The sequence below is a fragment of the Podarcis liolepis genome (genome assembly GCF_965112155.1).
Source record: "Podarcis liolepis genome assembly, chromosome: 13".
Lineage (NCBI taxonomy): Eukaryota > Metazoa > Chordata > Lepidosauria > Squamata > Lacertidae > Podarcis > Podarcis liolepis.
In genome coordinates this window covers 55,985,533-56,001,829 of record NC_139573.1, presented here as the reverse complement: position 1 = coordinate 56,001,829, position 16,297 = coordinate 55,985,533, and the positions used below count along the sequence as shown (strand labels likewise).

At 41.4% G+C, this 16,297-nt stretch overlaps 1 protein-coding gene across 4 annotated transcripts in view; it reads left to right on the top strand.

The window, feature by feature from the left end:
* The window catches only part of LOC310692376 (poly(rC)-binding protein 3-like), a 256,230-nt gene that overhangs the window by 39,412 nt on the left and 200,521 nt on the right, over positions 1 to 16,297 (top strand). The window lies entirely within an intron of this gene.

Here is a 16,297-nt window from a genome sequence, read left to right as displayed (position 1 = left end):
AGCACCACTTTAGCTATTGGGGCCTCCTGCTGCCGCTGCACCACTGGAGCACGATTTCTGTTCTCATCCTGAAGCAAAGTTCTTAACCCAAGATACTATTTCTGGGTTAAGGGAGTCTGTAACCTGAAGCGTATGTAACCCAAGGTACCACTGTAGTTTGCAGACTGTCTCTCCTGCTTTGCTTGCTCTCTCCCTCCTCCCTCTCTGAGAAATAAGTATAGAAACCCTCAGCTGCAGCCAATTTTAACCCCTTGCAAGCACACAAACCAACTCAGTAGAACTTCCTGCTCTCACCCCCAAAACTCTCAAGAGCTCAGCTAATTATGCAAATCCAGGAGGGACATGCCCCCACGGCTATGCAATCAAAGATCCCTGGGGATGCCTGCAAAGCCCTTCACTCTGGCCCTCCGCCACTGCAGGAAGGCCCAGCAAGGCCCTCCACCACCATGGATAGGCGCAGTGAGGCCCTCTGCCGCCACGTGGATGTCCAGTGAAGCCCTCCACTTCTGTGGGGAGGCGCGGCACGACCCTCTGCTGCAGCCACGGATATATCTTGAGATATATCAAGATATTGTAATGTTTAGCTGGTGATATTTTAAAACAGATATCGCCCAACCCTAGTTACATACAAAACAAGAATCACAGTTCCAAACGGTGGGCAAATTCCTGTGAAAATGAAACTTACCGGCAAATGGAGTCAGAAACAGAAGTGAGCTGCACATTTTTTCTCTGTCCTTAATTTTACATTGTTTATTTTGTTTTGATATAGAATCAGAGTGTATTTTTGTTTGTTAGAATAAAATAGATATAAAATAGAAATCAAGCGGGAGATTTGCAAATATCATGTGGTATATTCTGAAAGTTCCCTGTGCAGACATCTATCTATACCCGCTCTCTGTGAACAGCTGCAGAGCCTAAGAATGGGCAAGCTCCTGTTGGACAATAATGTGTTTTGCCTGTATGTTGAACCAGCTCTATATTTAACTACACGTGGCGGGGGAAGTGAAATATTTAATTTGAATGCTCTTGCAAATGTAATAGTTGGTGCTTTTGTTTGCATTTTGTTATTTCAAGTTCACATTAAACAAATTATCCTTCAGTACAAGTGATAGGCCTAACAAGATATGTGAAAAATAGTGTGACAATTAAAGCTTACAGAGTGTTGGAAATTAAGCTTCTGAATTATTCTGAAATGACACTATTTTTTTAAAAAAACCCCACAGTATGTTTGTTAAGGCAAGGCCAACATTAACACAAGCAAGTACTTAGAACAGATTTATATACATATAATTAGAAAAAAACCACCAGCTGTTCAAGTGAAAATAAGATGTTTTGTTTTACATAGCAAATGCTGGGAGACAAAAATGGACTTGTAGCCTCATAGTATTTTGAGGCTTTATTTTGATGGAATTGTATAAGGCTGGATTAGGATGGCCAGTTTATTTTGCAGATAACAGTTCTCTTTTTAAGCGTCTTTTAATCTACCCTTACGTGATCCCCAAAAGCCTGGTATTTTAACACAGCTGTAAAATGGTTGTGTTATGTGGGTGTGTTTTTTAAGGCTCTCTTAAGTTGCTGGTGGCCCAAGCAGACTGGCTGGCTGTGGTTTGGGTGGTGTGGCAGCTGCAGCAGCAGCAGGTGTGCACATTATCGGGGCAAGGTGGAAGGAGGTGAGGGAGCCGGAGAGATGGAGCCGGCAGGTGCCTTTTGGCCCATGTAGACCCAGCTAGGGCCCCGTCTTGTTGGCTTCCATATGTGGAATGGGTGGCAAAGGGGGCGTCTTGTTCTTTACCCCAGGCACCAGTATGTCTTGGGACATTCCTGACAAAGCTGCTCTGTTGGAAGATCATAATTTTGTCCAAAGGGACAAAACAGCACTCGAGCCAAAGATATTTATCTTTGAAAACACTGGAGAAACATATGGATTAACTTTGCTATATTAACAAACTAGATGCAACTAATGATATTCTAATTCACATCACATTAGTCCAAGTGAAGCAGCTGAAAATACATAAAATCAAAGCTGTTATTCATGCCATTGCAGTACATAAACAGCTAGAATCTGGCATATGGTCACATAACCCTTTGCTCTTGAAGTATTTGTGGATTTCCGCTCTGTTAAATAGTCCTATAATTAGGAGATGGATATGCTTGCATTTTGCAGAAGCATCAGCCTGCGTTTTTGTATCTGACTCTTTTAAAAAAATATTTCCATTGCAGACAGGCAATTAAAATACTTGCTGAAATCTGGAAGCTCATATGTAGGCTCAATAAACAGGAAGGTAGTGAATTTGGTCCTTTTCTCAAAGGAACTGAAACCTATACATGCCTGGGAGTTAGCTGGGAGTTGGCTCCCATTGAACCCAACATAAAAAATGTAGGTTACTTACCCTGCTTGCAAGGCAAGTGGAAATTTTAGCTAATAATTTTGACATTTTGAAACCAAATTGTTACAAATACTACATATATTACAGACAATATATTTGTTCATCCTAAAAGTGCCACAAACTATTTTGCTGCAACAGTCTGACCCACCTATCCTCTTGAGATAGGTATATTCATTTTTCAATGGTTGTCACTTGGTTTGGCTGTCAGTCTACCACATTCTCTCTTTTTTTATATATATAAAATATTTATTAAGGTTTTTAAACAATAAAACACCAACACATAAATCACCCTCACCGAAGAAAAAAAAATATCAGAAAAAAAGTCACACAGTACACAACAAAAACAATACAATGCAGTATCTTCAAAGTCCTAGTTTCTGCAACCTTACTCTTGGACTCGCTCACGTCTCCCTTTCCTGCGTTCTCGTTTAGAAAATCATGTTCTGCAGTACTTCACCTACTCTCAAAACTTATTCTGTACCCTTCCAATAATATGTCTCAAATTTTACACTTTGTTATCAAATATTTAGATATTCAGAATTTGACATAATATTAATCAGTTTTCAACTTTGTTCTTATAATTCAATTATTTTCATACATCTTTCCGCTAAATTTGCTAGTGCCGTATTATCTTTCAATCCTGCATCATTCTAACATTCATACAGTTTACAATACTTTTGCAAATAGTCTTTAAATTTCTTCCAGTCCTTTTCCACCATCTCTTCTCCCAGGTCTCGTATTCTGCCAGTCATTTCTGCCAGTTCCATATAGTCAGTCTACCACATTCTCAGCAGTCGTTCAGAGTAAGTTGTTTTCAGATATTCCAAAGAAGCATGACCGACTTATACTTCCTCCTCACCCTGCCCCACATTTCTGTTGGATATACTGGAAGCCAAGACCCAAGTTTGGGGCAAGTACTCTTTGGTGAGAGAACCCCATCAGTGATGTAACATGGCAAACATGCAGCAAAAAGAAAGGTGGAAATATAGGCTGTAAAACCTTTAAAATATAGTGTTTCCCCCTGGATCCCAAAATGTCCCCTTTATTTCAAAGAATCCCACTTCCCTAGCACAAAGATAGACCACACATTTAGGTAAGTCATAAAATGCTTTAATTTACAAAATTCTTCAAAGGTCAGATTCATGTGTTTCTTCGTACAGCAGTCAGGAAAAAGTTGCACAGGCAGTAAAAATTGCTTGGTTACAAAATGGTAAAAGTTCCTAAACTATTGGTATAAGAAAACTTTTGTTCCCGACTCCATTCTTGTCTGAAACAAAAGAGGATGGTTAAAGCCATGTGGCTGTAGGAAGCAGCCCAGAGCTCCTCCCACCCTGAATTCACTTGCAGATTGAGAACAGCAGAAGACTTAGTTGCCCATTTCCTCCCAAGGTGAGGGGAAGTGACATAGGATAAGCCTGGCAGGACACCTTACTCTTTGGCATTAACCCCTACATGTGTTAATTAGACTCAAATATTGTGGCTATATGAGGCTGGTTACCCTGCAATTTCTTGGTCTGCAGGAAAAGAACACCTTTTTCTTCCAGCTGCCTCAATGAGACCTGGAGGCACAGACGGAGGACACACTGGCACTCATTCTCTTTGGTTGCTGCTTCCTTGCAGTGCCTGAAGCAACTCAAATTAGTCAGCTTATATTGGGATAGCAATTACCCACCCTGTTCTGTGTTCAAAACCCAGTCTTCCAAAATTAAAACACTAGTAGCATTTACAAGGAATTAGTGGTGTGCTAGTATTGTCCTACAACGAACCAATCAAGGATAGCATGGAGCAAAAAGTGTCCCTTCATATTTTGAATGGCTAAAGCTGTTTTCTGTCTTTGAAAATTTTGTTCAAATAAGAGAACCTTTGTCCCTTCTTTAGTTGCAATTTTTCAGAGGGTTTTCCTGTCACTAAGGGGTAAAAATTCTGGGGCCAGGAACACATTAAAAAAAGTCTCACAGGAATCCACGAAAACCATTGACTTATTATCCAAATGCCTAACAAAAATTTTCCAGGTAATGCATTGTGTTCGGATAATGGGACCTATGTGTATATGCATTTTTGTACACCTTGGTTGGATAACAGCATTGCAAAATTTGGGAAAACGTGAATTTCAAAGGCTAGCTGTGCTTCCATTTGTGTATTGGTTTGAGAAGTGTGAATTAGGTAGTTTCTCATTAAAATGCAAACAGAATGGAATATATCCTCCTAACTCAGGGGTCTGCAACCTTTAAGACAAAAAGAGCCACTTGAACCCGTTTCCGAAGGAAAAAAAAAACTGAGAGCTGCAAAACTCGTCATTATATTTTTTTTTTTTTAAAAAATTTTTATTGGGTTTTCACTTTTTATATAGACAAAACCAACACACATAACACCAAGACAATTACAAACAAAACAACAAACATATATAATTCCCAAAAATCTTATTTTCTAACCCTGGTCCTTGACTTCCCCCCACCCCCTCCCTTGCATCCCTATTCCCAAATTTGTATCAGCAAATTGGCATTTCTTCCGTCTTAATATTAGTCCTTTTATAAAAAACAAAAATAAAATTTTCCCTAAGTTGGACCCCAGTTCTCTTCCCTCGATTTCTCATTTTTTCTTACATAATTTTCTTATTACTAAACCCCCTGGTCTTGAGTGTTGTTTAGATTTAATGCTTCCCTCCCTCCCATCCCCGCTATGCGTCCTTTCCCAAGACATGTCTAAAATAACAGTTTTTAGCCTGGGTTCCGCACATCCGAGGCTCTCAAATCCTTTCCAGTCCCTCTCCGCCGGTTTTGTTGGTAGTCCTTTTTGTCTGTCATCGGGTCTCGAAAGATTTCTTTAACAATCAGTCCAATCAGTCCATAGTCTCTTCCCATATTTAGAGGCAACTGCTGAGAAATCTCCAGTAGGTCTGAGTCTTGATGATAGTCAAAGTTAAAGTCTATGTGTAGGCCCCAATTGTACTTCTTTATTTCTAGTTCCTGAATTCCATAAACTCCCAGGGCCTCCACTTTCGTCTTCTGTATCTTTCGTAGACTTACACTGGATTTAATCCAATAGTCTCCTTGCTTGTGTTCTCCAGATGCCGGCTTCTGGTTAGTATTTTCCCACATAACTTGTTCTCTTTCTTGTTTTGTCTTCTCCTCTTCTTTGTTTATTATTTCAAATTCAGCTGTGGGTACTTTCTCACTCAGGTCATCATCACATTCAGCAGAACTACTTGTTTCCAAATCCAAGGTCATCAACTGTTTGCTCATAGCTGTAGTCTGCTCCTGTAAGGCTCCCACCAGTGAGAACATCCTTTCGATTTCTCTCAGTATCTTTCCACCCACAGCCATTGTAATTCCACAGAATTCCCCCTAGAGGGAATCTGGTTACTGAATGATCTTTCCTCCAACAATCCTCTGTCCTGTTATTGTTTCTTTGTTTCCCACAATTTTAGTTCAATTGTAACTCCTTTTAATCCGGAGAGGTCTTAAGTAACAATTTTTCAGTGTTAACAGTCCATTTGACAGCTTTGACAGCTGTCAAACTCTGCTCCTCTACACAGGCTCCAAAGCAGATCGCTCCCGGGCCCGGGGGGGGGGGTTATTTGCCAAAAAACAAAGGCTCCTTCAACACTCCAATCTCCTAGTCAAGTTTGCTTTTCTAAATCTTGGAAGTTACTGTCTTTTTGAAACTCACCCTTTTACAGGGTGGGCGCTCCAGCTTAGCTCTTGTTTCGTTGCTCTGGATTGTCTGCAAGGGGGGGGGGGTGGGGACTTCCTTTTAGCACACCCCCCGGTCGTCTCAAATTCAAAAGGTAAAAGATTTTAAAGTTCAGTTCCAAATTACTCACGGGTTCCTTTTTTTCAGTCCAAATTTCAAGGAAGGAAGTCAGCGCTCTCCAGTTATGGCTCGCGGCTTCGCTCAGTGGCGGTAGCGATCGACTCTCAGTGCCGCGCCGTCCCCCGTATCCCCTCCGTAGCCTTTAAAAAGGCTCATTGCGAATCAGGGGGGGCGCTTAAGGCACCCGCCGAGTCCTCGGTCCGCAGGCTTCCGCGCCTGCGGTTTTTAAGGGTCCCCGTGTCGCCGGCACGGCTAAGACCCATCCACCACTGAGCCGATTCCCTCCGGAGCTCGGAGGGAATCCGCCATTTCCAGATCGCGCCAACCCGGAAGTCCCGCAAAACTCGTCATTATAAAAATAACTTTTTTGCCACTTTTTATTATTTCTTTGTTTGACCCCTCAGAATTACTCATCCTCATAGAAATAAATGTTAAATTAACAAGTTACCTTTGTGTGTTTGTGTGTGTGTGTGTTCTTCACTCCCCTTCAAAACAGTGACCAGCGTACATGCCCCTTACAATGTAGCAGGCGGGCGGGCGGGAAGGTGACGTCGGGACGGTGCGTGACTAACGCACGCACCGCCCCCATGCGACATCACAGCCAGTACAGCGCCCGCCACAGTGGGGACTGTTGGGGCGCACAATGCGCCTTCTCCCCTCGCTAGTATCCGCCCCGGAGCCGTGGCAAAGGTGTAAAAGAGCCACAAGCGGCTCCGGAGCCGCGGGTTGCAGACCCCTGCCCTAACTCTTCCCTGGACAGTGGTAGTGGGATGCATCCACAGCTAGGGCTGGGCAATATCTGGTTTTCAATATCACCATATATCACCAGCTAAACATCACAATATATTGATATATAATGATATATATCCATGGTAGTGGAGGGCCCCACCGTACCTACCCACGGAAGTGGAGGGTTTGCTGGGCATCCCTGTGGTAGAGGAGGCACCGTGCGTATCCACAGCAGCGGAGGGCCACCTGTGAGTCCCCACGGCCGTGGAGGGCCTCACTGCGCCTATGCATGGCAATGGAGGGCCTCACTGTGCGGCAGAGGAGGGCTTTGTGGGCCTTGCCAAGCCCCCCCCCCCACAGAGGTGGAGGGCCCCATTGCACCTTTCCATAGTAACGGAGCGTGCACTGCACTTCCCTGGGGCAGCAAAAAGCTTTGCCGTACCTTCCGGTGGTGGTGGAGGGCCTTGCTGTTGCCTCCCCATCTTGGTTGAGGGTTTTAAAATGTAAGGAAGTAGTAGATTTAAAAATATATATTAAATAAACTTCCATACAATATATTTAATATATTTTCAACTAATTTAAGAGTAGTTCAAGTGATTTCCTAGTCAAGTTGCATCTGCTTCCCCACTCAGAGGTCTAAGTGGAATCTATGCATGCATAAGCCCCACTGAGTTCAACTAAACGTGCTTCTACTTTCCTGGGAGTAAGCCCAATTGAATTCAGTAGGGCTTGCTTGTGAGTGCATCTGCTTGCACCGCTTGCTGACAGACACCCTCCCCACAACCATTCTCACACAGTACCCAACCTCCCATTTCAGCAGAAGGCAACCAGTTAAATCTTCTCCCCTCCATTTCTCCTGACACAGAAGCCCCTCCCCCATAAACCCATCCCACCAACCTCTCCCTTTTTATCAGAGGGAGGGAGAGCAAGCAAGCAAGCAAGCAAAGACTTAGTCATAAATAAATAAATAAATAAATAAATAAGAAGAAAAGCTATTTAAGGGAAAAACAAAAACAAATACATTTCCTCCCGTTTTTTCACCAGTGGGGGTGAGAGAAGAAAGAAAGGAAATGATATATAATGAACTGAAAAAGGTATTTAAATATACCTTCCCGAAGAAACCAGAGGCCTTCCTCCTGGGCATAGTAGACCAATCGGTGTTAAAGAAGGATAGAACTTTCTTTATGTATGCTACAGCAGCAGCAAGAATTCTTATAGCAAAACATTGGAAGACACAAGATCTACCCACCCTGGAAGACTGGCAGATGCAACTAATAGACTATATGGAGATGGCGGAAATGACTGGCAGAATCCGAGACCAGGGAGAAGACTCAGTGGAAGAAGATTGGGTGAAATTTAAAACCTATTTGCAGAAATATTGTAAAATTTTTGAATGTTGATGACATTGAAATGAAATGCTGGGGTTCTAGTAACAAGGTAAAATCCAAGATCAAACCAACAATAGATAAAATAAAGGGCTATGAATTTGCTGAACTAACTTTTAAAAGGGATACAAGAACAGGGGACGTGAAAAAGTCAGGAAAATATGTGAATTTAAGATGTAAAATTAAGAAAGAGGGAAATTTTTGTGTTTTTCTTATGTGTTTTTCTTTTTTATTATTAGTTTTTAATGTATGTATTTTTGTATTTTGTATTTTTGTGTTTAATGTTTGTATTGTTGTATTTTGTAGTATGTATTTTGTGTTTTTATATTCTTTTTGTCTTGGTTTTTGTGTTTTCTTTTATACTTTGTATTGTTAAAACTTTAATAAAAAAAATTATAAAAAAGAGAGAAGAAAGAAAGAAGCTGCTGGATTTTTGATGGCCTGGGGGGGGGGTTTCCCTCCTGGATTGTTAGCCAGCTCTCCTTAATTAGATGAGCTCTTGAGAGTTTTGGGGGTGAGAGCAGGAAGTTCTGCTGAAATAGTTGGTTTGTGTGCTTTCGAGGGGTTAAAATTGGCTGCAACTGAGGGCTTCTATACTTATTTCTCAGAGAAGGGAGGGACAACAAAGCAGGGAGAGTTGACAGACCATAGACCCTTCACAAGCCACAACTAGGCCTATTGCTCTGCCTGAAAAGGCCACTTCATCATGGAGACAGGAGTGAACTTATGGTACTGAGTCCTGAGCAGATGGGAAACAGAAACAGAAAAGCAGCTCTAAACCACAGTTCTCTTGTTTATACCTGGAAGCTGGGGCAGCTTTTTAATTATGGTTAACACAAACTGGTTTTGCCGCAGTGAAATACCTGGTCACTACTGAAGAATTACCACCTAGATAGGAAACAAAGGCTAGGTATCAGAAAGCCTGAGAGAGAGCCTGGAATTGCCTGTGCAAGCTAAACCTGGAAACATTAATCAAGATGTCATCTCTGGTTAAGAGTCCAATTCCTTCTTTATGGAGAAGTGGAATAAGAAATCCAAGAGGGGGCCTACAGATATCTGGGTCTTAGCAAATTTAACCACCGCCCCTTTTGCTAAATAAGTAGAAAAAATGAGACCTATTCTGATCTCCATAGGGACTGAGTAGGAAGTAGATAATGTTTCTGAACACATCTCATGCTGACACAAATAATATTATATCATGATTAGCAGCTTTGAAATTGTGCTGATTAGGGATCAAGTAACTGCTGAGTTTCTCCTCTCCAGTCTCCCCCTCCCCCCCACCCTTGTTAATGGAGATCTGTATGAGCATCCCAGCTCACAGGGCTTTAAGAAGATGTAGTCACTTTTTGAAGTATTCACACACAAAAATGCAGGGTGCTGGTACCACTTTGGAGGGGCATCTTCTAAGTTAGTGCCTGCTGTGAATTTTTTGTGGATCTATAAACAGTGGGTTGTTTCCCTTCCAAATTATTATTTGTATTTAATCTCCTGGCATTGGGTTCAATATACTAAAAATTAGACTGCTAAACCAGCTACCATTTCACTGAAAATCCAGGATATCACTCTTTATAAACTTTAGTAGCTTGGTCTTAGAAATGCAAACCCAGGGCACAGTTGCAAAAGAAACTCATATTAAAGCTATAGCTTGGACTTCAAAAAAATATGAGTTCATGAAGGTTAAAATGCCTTTAATTTTCAATGTTTGTGCTATGCTAATTAAACCTTGGCATAAATAGTTAATAGTTTTACTTTCCTAAACCTTTAATTAAATTAGATGCTCTTCAGATTGCCAAGATGAAAGGAACAGTCTGTTATGAACATTAGCTACTCCGGGAGATTTCTACTTATTGAAAGACAAAAAAGGGTAATTTCATCTTGGGCTGTTGCAGCGCTGATGACGAGACCTACATGCCAATAAGGCTGAAAAGACAGTTTTCATAAGATGCACTTTACTAATGAATCCGTAAATCTTTTCAAAGTCTGCCACATCATTAAAAGGAGTGAAATGCAGTATTAACGTTTATGAGCATTTGGTAGGCATGAAAAATGTGTCTCAGAGATAGAGATCACAGCCAATATCACTCAGTCAGTTACTACAAGCTTTAAATGAATAACAAATTTAACAGTAAGAGGGGAAACGCCAAAGCTGGAACTTGAACCCACTTAGTGCAGATACCTCAAGGTTTACATTTGACCATTTTTTAAAAACTGAAAGCACCAAAGTATGTGAAGCATTAATTTATTAGAGCAATGCAGAACAGAGCAATTGTTGCTATTTACAACCATCTTTTTGTCAGATACTTTAGACTGCCATGTTAAATTCATGCTACAGTAAATAGTGGACTATTGACATGGCTGCTGGATGCTTGCAATGTGTACCATTCTAGTGGCCACATCTTGCACACTGTGCTCCTATTCATGTTCAGAGATACCCAGACAACTCATGTCATGTGTCTTAGGGCCTCTACCATTTTATTTGTGGACTTGAGCCTCTATATCACAACTCCTTCCTACAGGAAAACATGTTGTAGTCTATGACTCCAGAGTAGGGTTTCCCTCATGTTGCCTCCTCCCCTATATTTGAGTACTTCTTACAGTACCTAAGAGCTAAGGAAAGAGCTGCGCTGCAGAGACTCTCATAATACAAGTGTACCAGAAGAAGACTTTAATTAACAGGGGAGAATTTTATGTGCATGTAATTGCTGCATGGAGAGTGAGACAGGCAGTAGCTGGGAGGGGAAGGAGAGTACAGTGGGCAGAAGTTCTGTAGCGTTAGAGCAGAGTGTGCTTACTATTAAATGAGGTGTGTGTAACCCTTACTCTTTCAGATCCTGGGAGCAAGGGGTCATTGCTCTCTGATGACATGATGATACAGTTTTAAAAAGTAGCCTGTCACATATGCCCCATCATTCCATGAAGTTATAAAGGGCATTCTCAACTTACTTATGGCAGTATTTTACTATTGTTGGCTTGCTGGCATCCCAGCCCTCCCGCAAGCAAATGCAATATGAAACTTACCTCCGAGTACTTGAGAAGTGGTGGCTAATTCTTAGAATTAAAGCAAGGGGTTCCTCCCCACTTCCAATGGAAAGAAATCCAGAGCATTAGAGACATAGATTTAAATGGCAATCCTATTCTCATATGATTGGAGAACTGAACATTGCTAGACAATTATCTGATACGTTCACAAGAGAACAGGGGGAGATGTATAGAATGGCACTGTCAGAGTACAAGTATGCTTGGAAGGAAATCCCATTAAACTCAAGTGAGGTTCACTCTCTAGTAAGTGTACACAGAATTTAAGGGTATTTAATTTTAAGACACTTTACTTTGACTACTGCAAATTGCTGATAAAGCTCTATATTTTACTGAACTGATTCGTAATGTTTCTAATGGGAAAGAAGCTGAGAGACAGGAGGAATATAGTATGGGGGACACCTGAATTGCCAGAAATACATGTGAAAAGGATCTAGGGGGTCTTAGTAGACCACAAGCTTAACATGACCCCACAGTGTGATGCAGCAGCTGTTAAGACAGTCTTAGGCTGCATCAACAGAAGTATGGGTTGCACATCAAGGGAAGTAATAGTCTGTCAGACACAACATGGAGTACTGGATCTAGTTCTGGGCACCAAAGTTTAAGAAGGATGTTGTCAATCTAGAACGCATGCAGAGGAGGGCATCCAAGATAAAGCGTCTGGAAACCAAGCCTTATGGGGAATGGTGGAGGGAGTTGAGTATGTTTAGCCTGGAGAAGAGAAGGCTGAGAGGTGAGACAGTAGCCACCTTCAGATATCAAAAGGGCTGTCACATGGAAGATGGAGCAAGCTTGTTTTCTGCTCCTCCAGAGGGTAGGACCCAAACCAGTGTATTACAAGAAAGGAGGTTCCTACTAAACATTGGGAAGAACTTTCTGAGGGCAAGAGCAGATTGACAGTGACAGAAGGTGGAGAACTCTTCTTCACTGGACACTTTCAAACAGAGGTTAGATAGCCATCTATTAGGAGTTATTAGTTGTTATTCCTGCATTGTGGGGGTTTGAACTAGATTATCCTTGGTGTCCCAACTTTACAATTATATAATTCTGTGAATACTATTTGCAGGCTTTGGAAGACAGTTTTCATAAATGTGAGTGAGACTATTTTTTAAGAAATTCCACACTCTCACATTCTAACTTAACAGCCAAGGTTCAGGCTGAGATGGCAAGGTCATTAAGACTGCTTGATAATAGGAAGGCTGGATATAGCAGTGAAAATGACCTACTCAGACAACTGCAGTTATGGCTCCCTTTCTGTTCACACATACCCCACCCAATGGCAATGGAATTCTTTTGTGCTCTAGACAGAGCAACAAGCAGTTCATTCTAAGAAAGCACATAGAGCACTCAGCCAGTGTAAAAGCAGAAAGCGGTTAGAGCGTATCTTCAAGAGCATCAACCACTGAATTAAAATACATTAAAAAGTATCAATATTATTGCATGAGGACTGAATCAAGACAAATGATTCTTAGCATCTTATATCTGCAGATTGGATGTCTGTATCATCAAAGACTATTTTGTGAATTATCACACTTGGATAATGTTAATTATCAGTGTTATTTATTTATTTATGCATGCCCTTCATCAAGGATAACAGGGTGGTTTACAATATAAAACACAAAAATACATAACATAGTAACAAAACAAAAAAAACAATACACACCCTCCAGTTTCAAAGGCCACAAATTGTTTAATCAGCCAAAGAGCTGGAAGAAGAGGAGGTACTAGGTGGTCAATGGCATCTAAAGCTACTGAGAGGTTGAGAAATAACAAGGACACATTTACCCTGTCTCTCCTGACGCTTTCAGTGAAAATTTCAGGGGGACCTTGGCTCCCATGGCCCCACATAGATGGCGTGCCTGATCGGAGGGGTCAGGGCTTGTCAGGACATCTCTGTGTCTCCCAACATAATTGCTTGCAAGAGAACATGCTGAACAATTGAATAGGATTTCAATTTCTAATGAAACCTATTCTGACGTTGGCATTGCCTGACTACATCTTGCTTTAAGGAGTGAGAATTTGGCTGTGCGGTGTTTCACTAAGCCATGCAGTCTGGATGGAACTTCATTCATGGCTAGACTGAAGAAAGTTTCAGATGTAAGGAAAAAAACTAGTTAAGCTTGATAAATATTCCAATGAAGATTGAAAACTTTAGCAATTCAGGATTTTAAAACGGATACGTAGGCAGCAAATTCTGTATTACAGACATTGCACAGAGGAAAGCAATTTTTTAAGTGTTGGGTCTGGAAATATTAATAATCCAGATGACATCAGAGGGATGAATCATCTGTGCTGTTAACTGGGGATAAATCCGTTGTCATTGAGTATATTGAGGAGAATTATTTACGGTAATATCTTATATGACGAAAACACTGATTTGAACTTGTGTTACATAACGAAATTTCATTAACTGGATTACAAATTGACTGACAGAACCTACTTCTTCTGTATCAGCATCTCTCAAATTTTCTGCACCCAGGGTTGAAAATTACTTAGACCATCCATCACAAAATGGCAGTGCAATGGCAGTTGATGGGAGGCGGAATTTACTATAATCAGCTAGCAGCTACTAACTATTTTCTATTGATATGTAATCCCTCTTTAGAAGTTGCTAAAAAAGATTGCCACAGCAATCTCCTTGTGGCAGAGACTTTAACAGTTCAGATTATGCAGTCAATCAAAGTACAGACATTGGCTCTCGAATTATCATTACTCATTTCCCCCAATTTTTGCATAATTTGCTATTCCAAAGGCTCTAATTGGAGGCTCTTATTCTGCTTTTACACAAATATACCTGTCAAATTATTTTTACTCATCTCCTGTAATTTCTTCCTTTCCTTCCACATTTAACCTGTATCTAATCCCCATCCACTGCCACACTCCCAGCTTCTTTAATCCCTCCTCCTTTCCCATTTGCTTCTCCCTCATATAAGAGCCAAGTGAGGAGGTCCTGGGAGGGCTGGGACACTGAGAATGGGGTGTGAGTATTTATATCTCACCTCTCCCCCTCCCAGTCCTTTTCTGTCCCTCACAGAGCCACACTGTCATGTTTCAACCAACCATCTCTGCCTAGCTCTCATTTTCACTCCACCCAACATTTTATTCATACATACCCACACATAACCTCAGACCCTGCAAGTGTCCCTATTTTCCAGGGACAGTCCTAGATTTATATAATCCATCCTGATTTCTGATTTGATCCTCAGATGTCCTTTTTTCCTTAGGACATCCCTATTTTCAGCAGAGAAATGTTGGGGGGTATGGAGTTATGTGCTCCCCAGGCCAAAGAGATATAACCTTTAGAAGACATCTGAAGGCAGTCCTGTATAGGGAAGTTTTTTAAACGTTTATGTTTTTATATATGTAGGAAGCCACCCAGAGTGATGGGCAGGATGATGATGATGATGATGATGATAATTAGGCGCGAGTGATCATGCTCTTCTGAAGTTTACTATACAGCGGAAAGGAGCAGCCAAGCATACTAGGACTCAATTTCTTGACTTTAAGAAAGCCGACTTCATAAAACTTAGGGAAGTGCTGGGTGAGATCCCATGGACAGTAATACTAAAAGGAAAGGGAGTTCATGATGGCTGGGAGTTTGTTAAGAGGGAGATAGTAAAAGCACAACATCAGGCAATACCAATGAGACGGAAACATGGAAGGTGCTTAAAGAAGCCAGGGTGGCTATCTAAAGAACTTTTAACTGAGTTAAGATTAAAAAAGGATGTGTACAAAAAATGGAAAAGGGGGGAAACCACCAAAGAGGAATTCAAACAAATAGCCAGCACATGTAGACACAAAGTCAGAAAAGCTAAAGCACAGAATGAACTCAGGCTTGCTAGAGAGGTTAAAAGCAACAAAAAAGGCTTTTATGGGTATGTTCGTAGCAAAAGGAAGAACAAAGAAACAGTGGGGTCACTCAGAGGAGAAGACGGTGAAATGCAAACAGGGGACACAGAAAGGGCTGAACTCCTCAATGCCTTCTTTGCCTCAGTCTTCTCCGATAAAGAAAACAATGCCCGACCTGAAGAATTTGGAGCAAATGAGTCAGCAAAGGAAACACAGCCCAGAATAACTAAGGAGATAGTACAAGAATACTTGGCTAGTTTAGATGTATTCAATTCTCCAGGGCCAGATGAACTGCATCCAAGAGTATTAAAAGAACTGGCAGATGTGATCTCAGAACCACTGGCAGTCATCTTTGAGAATTCCTGGAGAACAGGCGAAGTCCCGGCAGACTGGAGGAGGGCAAATGTTGTCCCTATTTTCAAAAAGGGGAAAAGAGAGGACCCAAATAATTACCGCCCAGTCAGTCTGACATCAATACCAGGGAAGATTCTGGAGCAGATCATTAAGCAAACAGTCTGTGAGCACCTAGAAAGGAATGCTGTGATCACCAACAGTCAGCATGGATTTCTGAAAAATAAGTCATGTCAGACTAACCTGATCTCGTTTTTTGACAGAATTACAAGCCTGGTAGATGAAGGGAACGCAGTAGATGTAGCCTACCTTGATTTCAGCAAGGCATTTGACAAGGGGCCCCATGATATTCTTGTAAAGAAGCTGGTAAAATGCGGTCTTGACTATGCTACCACTCAGTGGATTTGTAACTGGCTGACTGACTGAACCCAAAGGGTGCTCATCAATGGTTCCTCTTCATCCTGGAGAAGAGTGACTAGTGGGGTGCCACAGGGTTCTGTCTTGGGCCCGGTCTTATTCAACATCTTTATCAACGACTTGGATGATGGACTCAAGGGCATCCTGATCAAATTTGCAGATGACACCAAACTGGGAGGGGTGGCTAACACCCCAGAGGACAGGATCACACTTCAAAACGACCTTGACAAATTAGAGAACTGGGCAAAAACAAACAAGATGAATTTTAATAGGGAGAAATGTAAAGTATTGCACTTGGGCAAAAAAAATGAGAGGCACAAATACAAGATG